The sequence below is a fragment of the Staurois parvus genome, unplaced genomic scaffold (genome assembly GCF_062004578.1).
Source record: "Staurois parvus isolate SC_StPar_1 unplaced genomic scaffold, SC_StPar_1.0 ptg000306l, whole genome shotgun sequence".
NCBI lineage: Eukaryota > Metazoa > Chordata > Amphibia > Anura > Ranidae > Staurois > Staurois parvus.
The window spans coordinates 7550740-7562900 of record NW_028318102.1 but is presented as its reverse complement, the minus strand read 5'-3'; the positions used below and the strand labels follow the sequence as shown (position 1 = coordinate 7562900).

Genomic DNA, 12161 nt, shown 5'->3' with positions numbered 1-12161 from the left:
CGGGGCAACAGGCATCGTGCCCCCAGGCGGGGCGACAGGCATCGTGCCCCCAGGCGGGGCGACAGGCATCGTGCCCCTAGGCGGGGCGGCGGGCGCCGGACCCCCAGGCGGAGCGACAGGTCTGGGGCCCTCAGGCGGAGCGGCGGGCGCCGGACCCCCAGGCGGAGCGACAGGTCTCGGGCCCTCAGGCGGAGCGGCGGGCGCCGGACCCCCAGGAGGAGCGACAGGTCTCGGGCCCTCAGGCGGAGCGGCGGGCGCCGGACCCCCAGATGGAGCGACAGGTCTCGGGCCCTCAGGCGGAGCGGCGGGCGCCGGACCCCCAGGAGGAGCGACAGGTCTCGGGCCCTCAGGCGGAGCGGCGGGCGCCGGACCCCCAGGCGGAACGACAGGTCTCAGGCCCCCAGGCGGGGCGGCGGGCACAGAGTCACCAGGCACAACCGTGGGCTCCGAGTCAACTGGGATGACCGCTGGCACTGGGTCAGACATTGGATCGTCTGGCTGGACAGCGGGCATCGGGTCACCAGGCATCAGGTCATTTGGCTCGACAGCGGGCACCGCGTCATCTGGCAAGGCAGTGGGCTCCGAGTCAACTGGTATGACCGTGGGCACTGGGTCAGACATTGGATCGTCTGGCTGGACAGCGGGCACTGGGTCACCAGGCATCAGGCCATTTGGCTTGACAGCGGGCACCGCGTCATCTGGCAAGGCAGTGGGCTCCGAGTCAACAGGCACGACAGTGAGCACCGGGTCATCAGGTACCGGATTGTCTGGCTCGACAGCGGGCACCGCGTCATCTGGCAAGGCAGTGGGCTCCGAGTCAACTGGTATGACCGTGGGCACTGGGTCAGACATTGGATCGTCTGGCTGGACAGCGGGCACTGGGTCAACAGGCATCAGGTCATTTGGCTTGACAGCGGGCACCGCGTCATCTGGCAAGGCAGTGGGCTCCGAGTCAACAGGCACGACAGTGAGCACCGGGTCATCAGGTACCGGATTGTCTGGCTCGACAGCGGGCATCGGGTCACCAGGTATGACAGCGGGCACTGGGTCACCAGGCATCAGGTCATTTGGCTCGACAGCGGGCACCGGATCAGGTACCGGATCATCTGGATCAACAGCGGGCATCGAGTCAACTGGCCTAATAGGATCGTCAGGCTGGATCAGTTCATCATGCTGGGTAGAGGCATCAGGCCGGGTAGAGGCTTCAGGCCGAGTAGAGGCTTCAGGCCGAGTAGAGGCTTCAGGCCGAGTAGAGGCTTCAGGCCGAGTAGAGGCATCAGGCCGAGTAGAGGCATCAGGCCGAGTAGAGGCATCAGGCCGAGTAGAGGCATCAGGCCGAGTAGAGGCTTCAGGCCGAGTAGAGGCTTCAGGCCGAGTAGAGGCATCAGGCTGAAGAGAGGCATCAGGCTGAAGAGAGGCATCAGGCTGCGTACAGGCATCAGGCTGAGTAGAGGCTTCAGGCTGAGTAGAGGCTTCAGGCTGAGTAGAGGCTTCAGGCTGAGTAGAGGCTTCAGGCTGAGTAGAGGCTTCAGGCTGAGTAGAGGCTTCAGGCTGAAGAGAGGCTTCAGGCCGAGTAGAGGCATCAGGCCGAGTAGAGGCATCAGGCCGAGTAGAGGCTTCAGGCCGAGTAGAGGCTTCAGGCCGAGTAGAGGCTTCAGGCCGAGTAGAGGCTTCAGGCTGAACCACGGAAGGCAGACTCACCGGTTTGGATACTGGCAGGATGGTATTGGTTGGAAAGAATTTTCGCTTTTTTCTGGTTTTAACTACTGGAGCACTGCAAGTAAACGCAGGTCTGCAAACGAATGGAGCAGCTGGAGACAGAGAAGAACTGGAGGATGGAACAGGAGAGGGAGCGGTTGCTACAGAGGGCTCTTTTACAGGGTTAAAGGCAGGATAGGTGCAGCGAGTGGGAACAGGGTACTGACATGCGGTAGATAGCAGGGCAGGAGGAGCTGTTGGGAATGCAGGAATAGAGTTTTGAGGAAATAGATTAGAAGCAGGACTGGGTCTTTGTAAGCTGACTGAGGCTGGGTGCAACAAATCTGTCCATGTCTGCAGTATGGGTTGAACAAAGCTGAGCTTACACAAAGCCTGTCTGGTCAATGACTGTACTGCGTTTATACAATCTCTTAGTGTCTGTGGTGAACATGTGGAATAACGCTCCAGAAAGTAACCCACATCATCCACTAATAACCACACCAGGGACTCTACCTGGTCTGCACTAAATGGTGGCAAAAATTCATCCCTGCATTCGGGGGAACCAGATGAAACCAACTCAGCACAAACTTCAATCAAAGGCTGCACCTCAGAGAACTCTGTGCCCTGATCTACTAGAACATGAGCGAGCCATATACATTCTAGCAGTTCATCCCGGGTATACTCCTTCAGAGTTTGATAAGCATGCTCCCTGTCATCAAACACTAGCAGATATAAATATTCAACCTCATCCAGATCCATCCTTCCCATCAACAAGCCAAGATGGCTTCCCTGTGCAGCCACTTCTGGTCAGGATTGGCCTTGGTGTAATGTCAGGGCTCCCAGGTATGACCAGAGGTGTGTGACTGATGCAGGGAAACGCAGACTTCAGATATGTGATAAACAATACAATTTATTAACACTAACCATACAAACATAAACGCAGTGCAATACTAAACATAATACAGTGCAAACAAACCAAACCAAACCACCCACAGATAACAGTACATACAAGCAAGCGTCGTCAGGCAGGCCGGGTCAATATCAATTGGGCAAGTAGGTACAGGGGGAGCAAGCAGAGAATGGTCGGGGTCACAGGCCAGGTTCAGCAGGTAGCAAGCAGCGTAGTACAGAGGGTCAAGCAGAGGGATGGTCAGGGTCACAAGCCAGGGATCAGGACAGGTAGCAGAGAATCAGACAGGAACAGAGAGCAGGAACAGGATACAGGGCCCAAGAGAAACACAACACCAAGGCCGAGTCTGTGGGTCTGGCCATCCCTTAAATACCCCAGCATCATCAGTTCCAGGTGTTAGCTGGCTGAAAGGTTGAGTCTCTGATTGCTGGGAGCACCCGCTGGCCAGCCCTGGTACTGCAGATCAAAAGGCAGGTGAGTCCCACCATTGCTGGCCAGTCCATTCCTAACACCCACCACCAGTGCTGAGTCCATTCCTGACAGTCCCCTATGTTTCATATCATGGATTATGACAGAAGTTGGTTCTAATTCAGAGTTCGCCCGACTGACCCCTCCCTAAACAGAGTATTGGTCAGTTACTCAGAGCCATTCCCCCTGCTGGGGGATTTTAAAACTCAGGCTACCAGGCCTAAAAAGTTAAGCTAAACACATCTCCCAATTTTTAACATCGTAACAGCAGGAGATCAAAGACCCTTTCGCTCTGCAACTTGGATCTGCTTACCTTAAGGCTGAACATGGCAAGTAACTTAACCTTTTAACTTCTCCCTGTTATCTCTTTGCTGTGCTGTTTTCTATGTGTATATATATATATATATATATATATATATATATATATCTTAGTTACATCTTTTTTCTGTAAATATTTTATTGCACCTGTTTGACTCTTTTAGTAATAAATCTTTCTTTCTGAAAGTGTTAAACTGTTTCTAAAGCGCTTAATTGCAATTTACAAATCCCTGCCTTCTGTAGAGACGCTACTGTGTTTGTTTAATCCTCTGCCCAATCGGCCTGCATTGACAGTATTGGACAGGCGACTTTTCAACCATTACAGTGTATATTTGATAAAGAGAGTTTCCCCTTTCTCTGTACAAAAAGGGGTGGTGGCAGTGTGAAGGGTTAGTTGCGTAATTAACCCGACCCAGTAACAAGCGCATTCAGGCTGCCGGTGCGTCGATTGCGTTCTATTAGCTGGACAATGGTTGTGCAGGGCGCAGCTGAGTGTGGCATTGTTACGCACATCACATAGTGGTTCTAGATCGGCCGGTCCTTTGGTCACGATTTTGGTGAGAAGGTCTGGGGTCTGATGCCGCGATCGTGACGTATTGGTGGTCGCGGTCGTGAGATTGTCGCATGTTGGTGGCGGCGATCGTGCGATCTGTGACACAGTGTTGCATGCCTGAGTAATTATTCAAAGTGTGATATCACTGAAAGCTAAAAAATGGCCTGGGCAGGAAGGGGATTAAAAAGTGTCCGGTCTTGATGTGATTAAGATAAAAAAAATAATTCATGTTTAGATTTTAACAGGTTAAATTGACAGGAAGCATGGGTCATAGGTCGTAGCATCCCTAGCGGTATGATTATGTCAGTATTTCTGTGCTCAAAGCAGTACATTTTTTTGCATGGAAATACGTCTTTTTTTATTGTAGGCCTGTAATTTTTAGGAATAACTCACTGAAATCTGTTCGAACAAGAGTCTAGTAAACATCTCAGGTATGATAACATTTGAAACACGACATCATAAATTATAATACAATAAATAATCATAAAAAATAATAATATAATAAAATTTAATTCAATAATGTAATCAAACCAAAAACACTGAAATTTGAAATAGAGCTCCAAGTCGCAAAATCATTTTCAGTGTCTGATGACGAATTTCCCCACAAATCATTATCACTCAATTCTGCAAGTAGTTCTAATTTACTATCGCTGTTCTCTAGTTGGTCTACATCCGCTTTTGACCTAAAGGGACGCTTTTTGGACGCCATGGACATTTCTCAATTTCCAGGCAGAAAGAACAGTAAAAATGCAAGCAGGGCACAGGACAAAGCACTCGGGACAAAATGTATGTGAAGTGGTTTGATACAGTAATGTTATACTGTGTGATTTTAGTGTATTTAGTGAATATCACTTTTTGACATTTTTACATTTCCCCCCGGTTAAGTCCCCCCTACGTCCCAATGTCGCAGGGAACCCGGAAGACAGATGCCGGCATCGGCCAGAGGAGATGGCCGGGGACGCTGCAGGGGGTACGTTGAGGGAGCACAATACAAGGTAAGTGCAGAAGGGATCCCGGAGCAATGCTGCGGGGTATTCTTGAGTGTAGCTCGGGGTTACTGCTTGTGGTGCTGAAACTTTACCCCGAGCTACACTCGGGAATACCTCCAGGGAGGTTAATGCTAAGCATATTTTGGAGGGAAAAAATATAAAAACCTCTATTTCTTAAGTGACATTCACAAATCAAAGTGTACTAAATTGCTACAGGTATTAATTTCCTGAGGGAATTGTTTATTTAATAAAAATATTTAAAGGGTATGCAAACAAAAAAGTCACTAAAGGTTACTTTTCTCTACAGAGAATCAAAACTTGATATACTGTATATCCAAATCAATCTAATGAACCAAGAACGTTGGTGACATGATTGAGGTCTAAATGGATTAAAATAGGAAATTGATTAAGATCGGTTTAATCTATCATTTTGAAAGGTAAATGTCAGCAGCCTTCTTTAATCCAATAGCCAATACCTGCTTATTAACAATACTAATAAATGCACACAGCTTAGGATGAATTGAGTTGTATTTTTATTTGTTCTAGACTAGTTCAAGTAAAATAATTATTTATAATAAATTATAGACATCTATATAAAAAAAATAGATATTATTATATGCTAGATTGCCAAAAGTATTGGGACACCTGTCTTTACACGCACATGAACTTTAATAGCAGCCCAGTCTCAGTACGTAGGGTTCAATATTGAGTTGGCCCACCCTCTGCAGCTATAACAGCTTCAACTCTTCTGGGAAGGCTGTCCACAAGGTTTAGGAGTGTGTCTATAGGAATGTTTGACCATTATTCCAGAACCGCATTTGTGAGGTCAGGCACTGATATTGGACGAGAAGTCCTAGCTTGCAGTCTCCGCTCTAATTCACCCCAAAAGATGTTCTATTGGGTTGAGGTCAGGGTGCAGGCCAGAAACATCCATCACATTGCTAGACAGAGAAGCGCGATTGGTCACTCCAGAGAACACATCTCCGCTGCTCTTGAGTCCAGTGGCAGCATGCTTTACACCACTGCATTCGACGCTTTGTAATGCAAGGCTTGGATGCAACTGCTTGGCCATGAAAACCCATTTCATGTACTGTTGTGCTAATCTGAAGGCCACACGAAGTTTGGAGATTTTTAGCTATTGACTCTGCAGACAGTTGCCGACTTCTGCGCACTTCAGCATGTGCTGACCCACTCTGTCCTTTTACATTGCCCAGTTGCTTCCATTTTGTTATAATACCACTAACAGTTTACCGTGAAATATTTAGTAGCAAGGAAATTTCATGGATGGACTTATTCCACAGGTGGCAACCTATCACGGTACCACGCTTAAATTCACTGAGCTCCTGAGAACGACCCATACTATCACAAATGTTTGTAGAAGCAGTCTGCATGCCTAGGTGCTTGATTTTATACACCTGTTGCCATGGAGGGGATTGAAATACCTGAATACAATGATTTGGAGGGATGTTCTAATAATTTTTGCAATATAGTTTATATATTTATTACACACCCAAGCATTCCTGTAAAATAGTAAAAGTATTTATTCTGATAATATGTAAAGTCATAGGGCACTATGTGTATACGTTACACAGTATGTGTGTATGCTATAGCTTGTACACACATGCAAATGCATACCCTTCCACCAGCATTGTCAGACATTCCAGGGTAAATTTATACTAGGAATGGATCAGTTACTTGTTCATAGGGGGAAAAGCGCTCTCATTACATATGTGCTTTTTGCAAGGATGCTAGTGTGGAACTGCTTGACGCAGATGAAACTTAAACCAGCCCCTTAGAAAAAGTGGGGGCATGAAGCAGCTCCTTTTGAAGACAAAAACCTTCTCACACACACACTCTTTATATCTTAAGATCATAACCATACCTTTTTTTCACATGGTTTTATATTCTGTATCATATTTATCCCGGGATCTTGCACTATTTTGTTATTACAGGAATAAGTACACCTTTTTAAAAAATATTTCTGTTTCAGCAACCACACACCTACACCCCTTCGCCCACAGCAGCTTCATTTATTCACAGAGTTCTGTGAATGGGAGAACCACAACTAATGACAGCCATTGTGGCTGATGGCATGTAGTTCTCAGTAAACTACCAACAGGGCGCTGATGAGTGCTCTAGGTAGTGGATGCTTCCTGTCATTCTGTAACTGTCTGCCCGTATGAAGTATGGGCAGACAGGTACATTGACAGTCTGCAGGAGCCCGAGATTGCACCCACAATCACAGGGGCATAGCTTTCCAGGCTCCAAATAAACAAATAAATGCACATTTTTTTACCTGCAAAAAGATGCGCATTTATTCTTTATTTATTTACAGAGGTGAACTTATCCTTTATACTTATTTTTAACATGTTTACAATGTTTACACCAGAATTAAATGAGTATTCATTTTGAGCATCTGTCACCAATGAAAAGGTATTTCTGTAAGTTGATGGGATACCAAAAAAAAAAATCTAATTCAAACAGAAATGTAATTTACCATTAATTTTTACTCCGTGGCCATGAAAGATACAGAGCAAGCAATCCCAGAGTAAAAATGACAAATACTAGGTCAAAAAAAATCTATATATAATAATAAATAGGTTTGCTGTGTAAAAGTCACATGACTTAATTTGCTCCATTCAACTTTTCTCTGGCTTAGCCCTTCCTACCCACTGGGGCTATGCAGTGCACAGAAGAAAAGTGACCACATGACCTGGAATAATAAGATATTTTTTAAATATAAATATCAGTGTTTTATAGAGAAACTGCTTACCACTTGTGTACCCAACCTGTATTCCTAGAGCAGGGGCTCTCAATCTGGGGTCCGTAGACCCCTAAGTGGTCCATGGATGGGTTTCAGGGGGTCCAAGAGGGTCAGATAAAAAAAAAACAAAAACACATTTACATTCACTATACAGCACCCAACCCACCTTGTCCCAATCCATGTTTTCCATTGAAATAAATTAAAGAAAGGCACCCTACCACTGCTTATAGCACTCATGTTTACCATTTAAATTTGTATCATCATTCTCTGTACAACCGCCATCTTGTGCCACTCCATAGTGCTAGTTCTCATTTTCTAGGAGTAGGAGTACATTTGAGCAGAAATAAATTGGTTTTCTTTAATTTGCACAAGATGATTGTATTTCATTTTTGTAACAAGTGGCCTTTTACATGAAAAGGAGAGAGTTTTGTTTTTTTAATGATATACACACAGTAAGTAGAAGTAATCTTATGCATTAGGCAACCAAATTTCAAAAAATTAAAGTACATACTGTATATTCATTGCATAAAACATTGTGTTTATGTGAATATTTCTGGGGTGGGGATCCGTAGATTTCATCAGATTCTTAAAGGGGTCCATGACTCAAAATAATTGACAAACCAGTGGTTTAGAGGGAGTATAAGAGGTTACATACACTTTATCTGGAAATATGCAGGCTAAGATTCAGCTGCAGTTCAGTTTTGGGCACCAGTTCACAAAAAGAACACTGGGGAATTGGAGAAAGTGCAGAGAAGGGCAACCAAACTGATAAGAGGCATGGAGGAGCTCAGCTATGAGGAAAGGATTAGAGAAACTGAATTTATTCTCTCTTAAGAATAGGAGATTAAGGGGGGATATGATCAACATGTATAAATACAGAAGTGGTCCAAACAGTTAACTTCCTGTAGAGTTATTCATTTTAAAAAAAGGTCATCATAGTGGACAAGGAGGCACTTTATGTCTGGAGAAAAAGAGATTTAATCTCCAAATATGGAAAGGCTTCTTCCCAGTAAGAGCTGTGAAAATGTGAAAAAAAAACTCCCTCAAGAGCTGGTTCTGGCCAGCTCAGTAGATTGTCTTTAAAAAGGACCTGGATGCTTTCCTAGATACACAAAATATAACTGGATACTAATATTTCTAGGTAAAGTTGATCCAGGAAATACCGAATTGCCTCTTCAGGGATCAGGAAGGAATTTTGTTCCCTGATAAACAAAATTTGATCACAATTTTATTGTGGATTTTGCCTCTGGATCAGCTTTGGGTTTAGGATTTTGTATATAGGGTTGTAAATATTTTTTTTTCCCTTCAATTGGATGAACTGGATGGATTTTTTCAACCAGAACAATGTAACTATGTGACAAGATTGCAGATCTGTGTTTGAAGGGGCAAGAGAAGGGTTGTCATGCCTATGCTGCAGTTACTGTAAAAGCTGGTATGTTTCTGATTTAGAACAAGCATACACATCTGGTGTCTAGACAGCTGGCACACGCTGCTTCTCAGTCGATGACTCACCAATTGGTAAAGAAGCCTTACAGCGCGCACCATCATGGCAAGTCAGCAAATACAACGTCCAATCTAACCTGGCAGGTTCTGTTTAAATAAGTCTGAAAATGTTAGCCACGAAAGGGGCTTCATTTAGGAAACAGTAGCATATAACCCAGAATTTTGCAATAATATTACCTTATTTAGCTGTTAAGGACTTCAGGAATAATTGTATAAATCTACACAGTGGCAACCTTTTAGGATAGATATAATTTATTTATTTTTCAACACACACACAAACAGTGCTAGCTACACAATATAATATTTACATAATACCAACCATCAACATCAATCCATGCATAGGACAGAATAAAGGATAACATTTACACAAAACACCTTCCCACAACCCACCCACTTACACAATAGATCCTATTTACATAATCAAAAACAAAAATTAGTAAACACATTCTGCAACTCATTCCCAGATATCAACCCAGCAGCATACCTACAGGGGTTGCAGGGCTCACAAATGCGACCAAACCCCATACTGCAGGGGGGCAGTGTGGCTCCCCTGTAAGCCTGGATAGGAGGAGCAGCTGCATATAGGAGAACTAATCTGTTCATTTCTTTCCTGCAGCTGCTGAATGCCTGTGGGAGGGAGAAGTGGAGAAGCGGGCATTCAGCAGCTGTAGGAGGAAAATGGAGAGATCTATTTGTCTGTATGCAGCCACCCCCACTGCTCCTCCTACCTAGCATCTTTTTAGCTGCCCCCCGTGTCCTCCAGTTTACAATTTATAGGTAAAGTTGATCTATGGAATAACAGATTGCCTCTCGGGGGATCAGGAAGGATTTTGTTTTTCCCTGCAGGTGCAAATTGGATCATGCTTTGCTGTTTTTTTTTGTCTTCCTCTGGATCAACTGTGGGTATAGGATTATAACTTTTTTCTTTTTGTAATGGTTGAACTGGATGGACTTTTGTCTTTCAGCCAGACTAACTATGTAACTATGTAACCAGTAAACTGGTGGTGCACTTCCAAATCTATTTCTTTGCTCAATAAGAAGATTTTGTGCTTGACATCAATTTCTCCATGTACATGCTCTTAGCATCAAACAAGCTGAGCTCTGCATTAATCAATGCATTCTGTGCACCTCCATATAAGCAGCAATTTAGATATGGCCTGAATGCCCATATCTACCTCTCTCCCAAATATACACCACTGGAGTAGATTAGGAGACAGAAAAAGCACCACAAACAACCCACTTAAAAGCAGATAAGTCAGGTAAAAAGTAATCTTACCATAAATAGCCAACTGTAAGGAATTTTAGAGCTACTACATTGATATTACTATTGACTTATAAAAAAAAAAAAAAAAGACAGAAAAGGCAGAAAATAATTAAACACAAAATAAAAAAGAATGGCAAACGAAAGAATAATTCAGAGTCTAGACATTCACTCTACTAACTGTAATGTTTTACATACGATACACAAGCAACAGGCTATCAGAACCAGAATTTGTTCTTGGCTTACATATACTGTAACTTGTGTTTTCAGGACAGGGCTGGCAAGTACAAAATCACAGTTCACAGTTCTCAATGTAAACACAAATATCACAGCTGTATGTTAGCACCCCATATGTTTCCATTTTAAGCCTGAATGTGTAAATATGATCTGTGATAGACGTCAGTGAGCACTGGTGGAAAGTGATTCAGCTTTTCATGCAACTGGTGACAGTCAATATTCAATGTTTCTAAGAAGGGATGGACTGACAACTCATGGGGCCCCCGTGCAATAGGGGATCATGGGGCCCCTGTGTCCTCGCCCACACTCAAACCACACCCAAAAAAGCCTATGAAAAAGGTACCAGGGGCGTCTCATGGGGCCCCCTACTGACCCCTTGCCCTCGGGCAGTGCCCGAGTTCCCAAATGATCAGTCCGCCCCTGCTTCTAAGAACTATAGGTTTTATAACTGCTGCAGCAGAAAAAAGCTCAGACATCTGGATAACATTAGCAATTAGCACATCAAACCACCTCAAAAACCACATAAAAGATGCCTGGTCATTGTTGAAAATATCTACTATTTACCTGACGTTTGTCAACTTGTCTAAAAATGCTATAAATCGTGCGCATTAAAAGATTTGAGACACCATCTTAATAAAAAAAAATACACTTACCTTGGAAAAATAAAACCGTGTTTAATTTGTGCTACCACAGTAGCATTCAGTTATTGGGCTTTTGGCAAGTTTTTTTCTCCCCCCCCTGTTTTGCCTTTTGATAATACAGTCCCTAGCTAGACACTCAATGCTTTACTATACTTTACAACTATTTTCACTTTACCACTACAGAGACAGGGCTCATGAAAGTTTTGTCTTTACACATCCTCTGTACTGCACTCATCTGAAGTAAATATACGTTATATTCAACTTCTGTGTCTTATCGCTAATCTGCTTGTGGATTTTGCCAAGTCAGCAAATGACCATACTGGGTATCTGCAAGTTAGTCATTGCATATACCAGCATTTGAAAATGAAAACTATTTCTAAACAATACACCCATAACAGCTCATACATCAAATAGTTGGATACAAAAAAAAACAGCGTTGGAGTGACCGTAGCTTGAAACGGTGATAAATGATATAAACCCCACATCAATTCCATAAGGGGTGTACTTTATTTTCTGCAAACTTGGTTAAAATCCAAAATCAGCAGTATGGCCCAGGCATGATGAAAGGAATGTCTGCTCACCTGTGTCCCCAGGTAGTGACCCAGTGTGGCTATTCTGGCTGAGAACTGCGGTGCTCAGGAAGTGACATCACAAACATCAGGGGGGAAACGAAAGTCAGGTGCTGGATGTTGATCACAAGCTTAGGCTGGTAACTGAGACAACGCGTTTTGCACGCATGCGTTTTATCAAGTCTAGGGAAATAGAGGTTACCGGCTTTATTTATATAGGAAAAGTGAACAAGTGGGCCCGGTGTCAATT

At 44.1% G+C, this 12161-nt stretch overlaps 1 protein-coding gene across 1 annotated transcript in view; it reads right to left on the bottom strand.

Moving 5' to 3' along the window:
• Positions 1-12161, bottom strand: part of CDHR1 (cadherin related family member 1) — a 160902-nt gene that overhangs the window by 127740 nt on the left and 21001 nt on the right. The gene's annotated exons all lie outside the window — the stretch shown is intronic.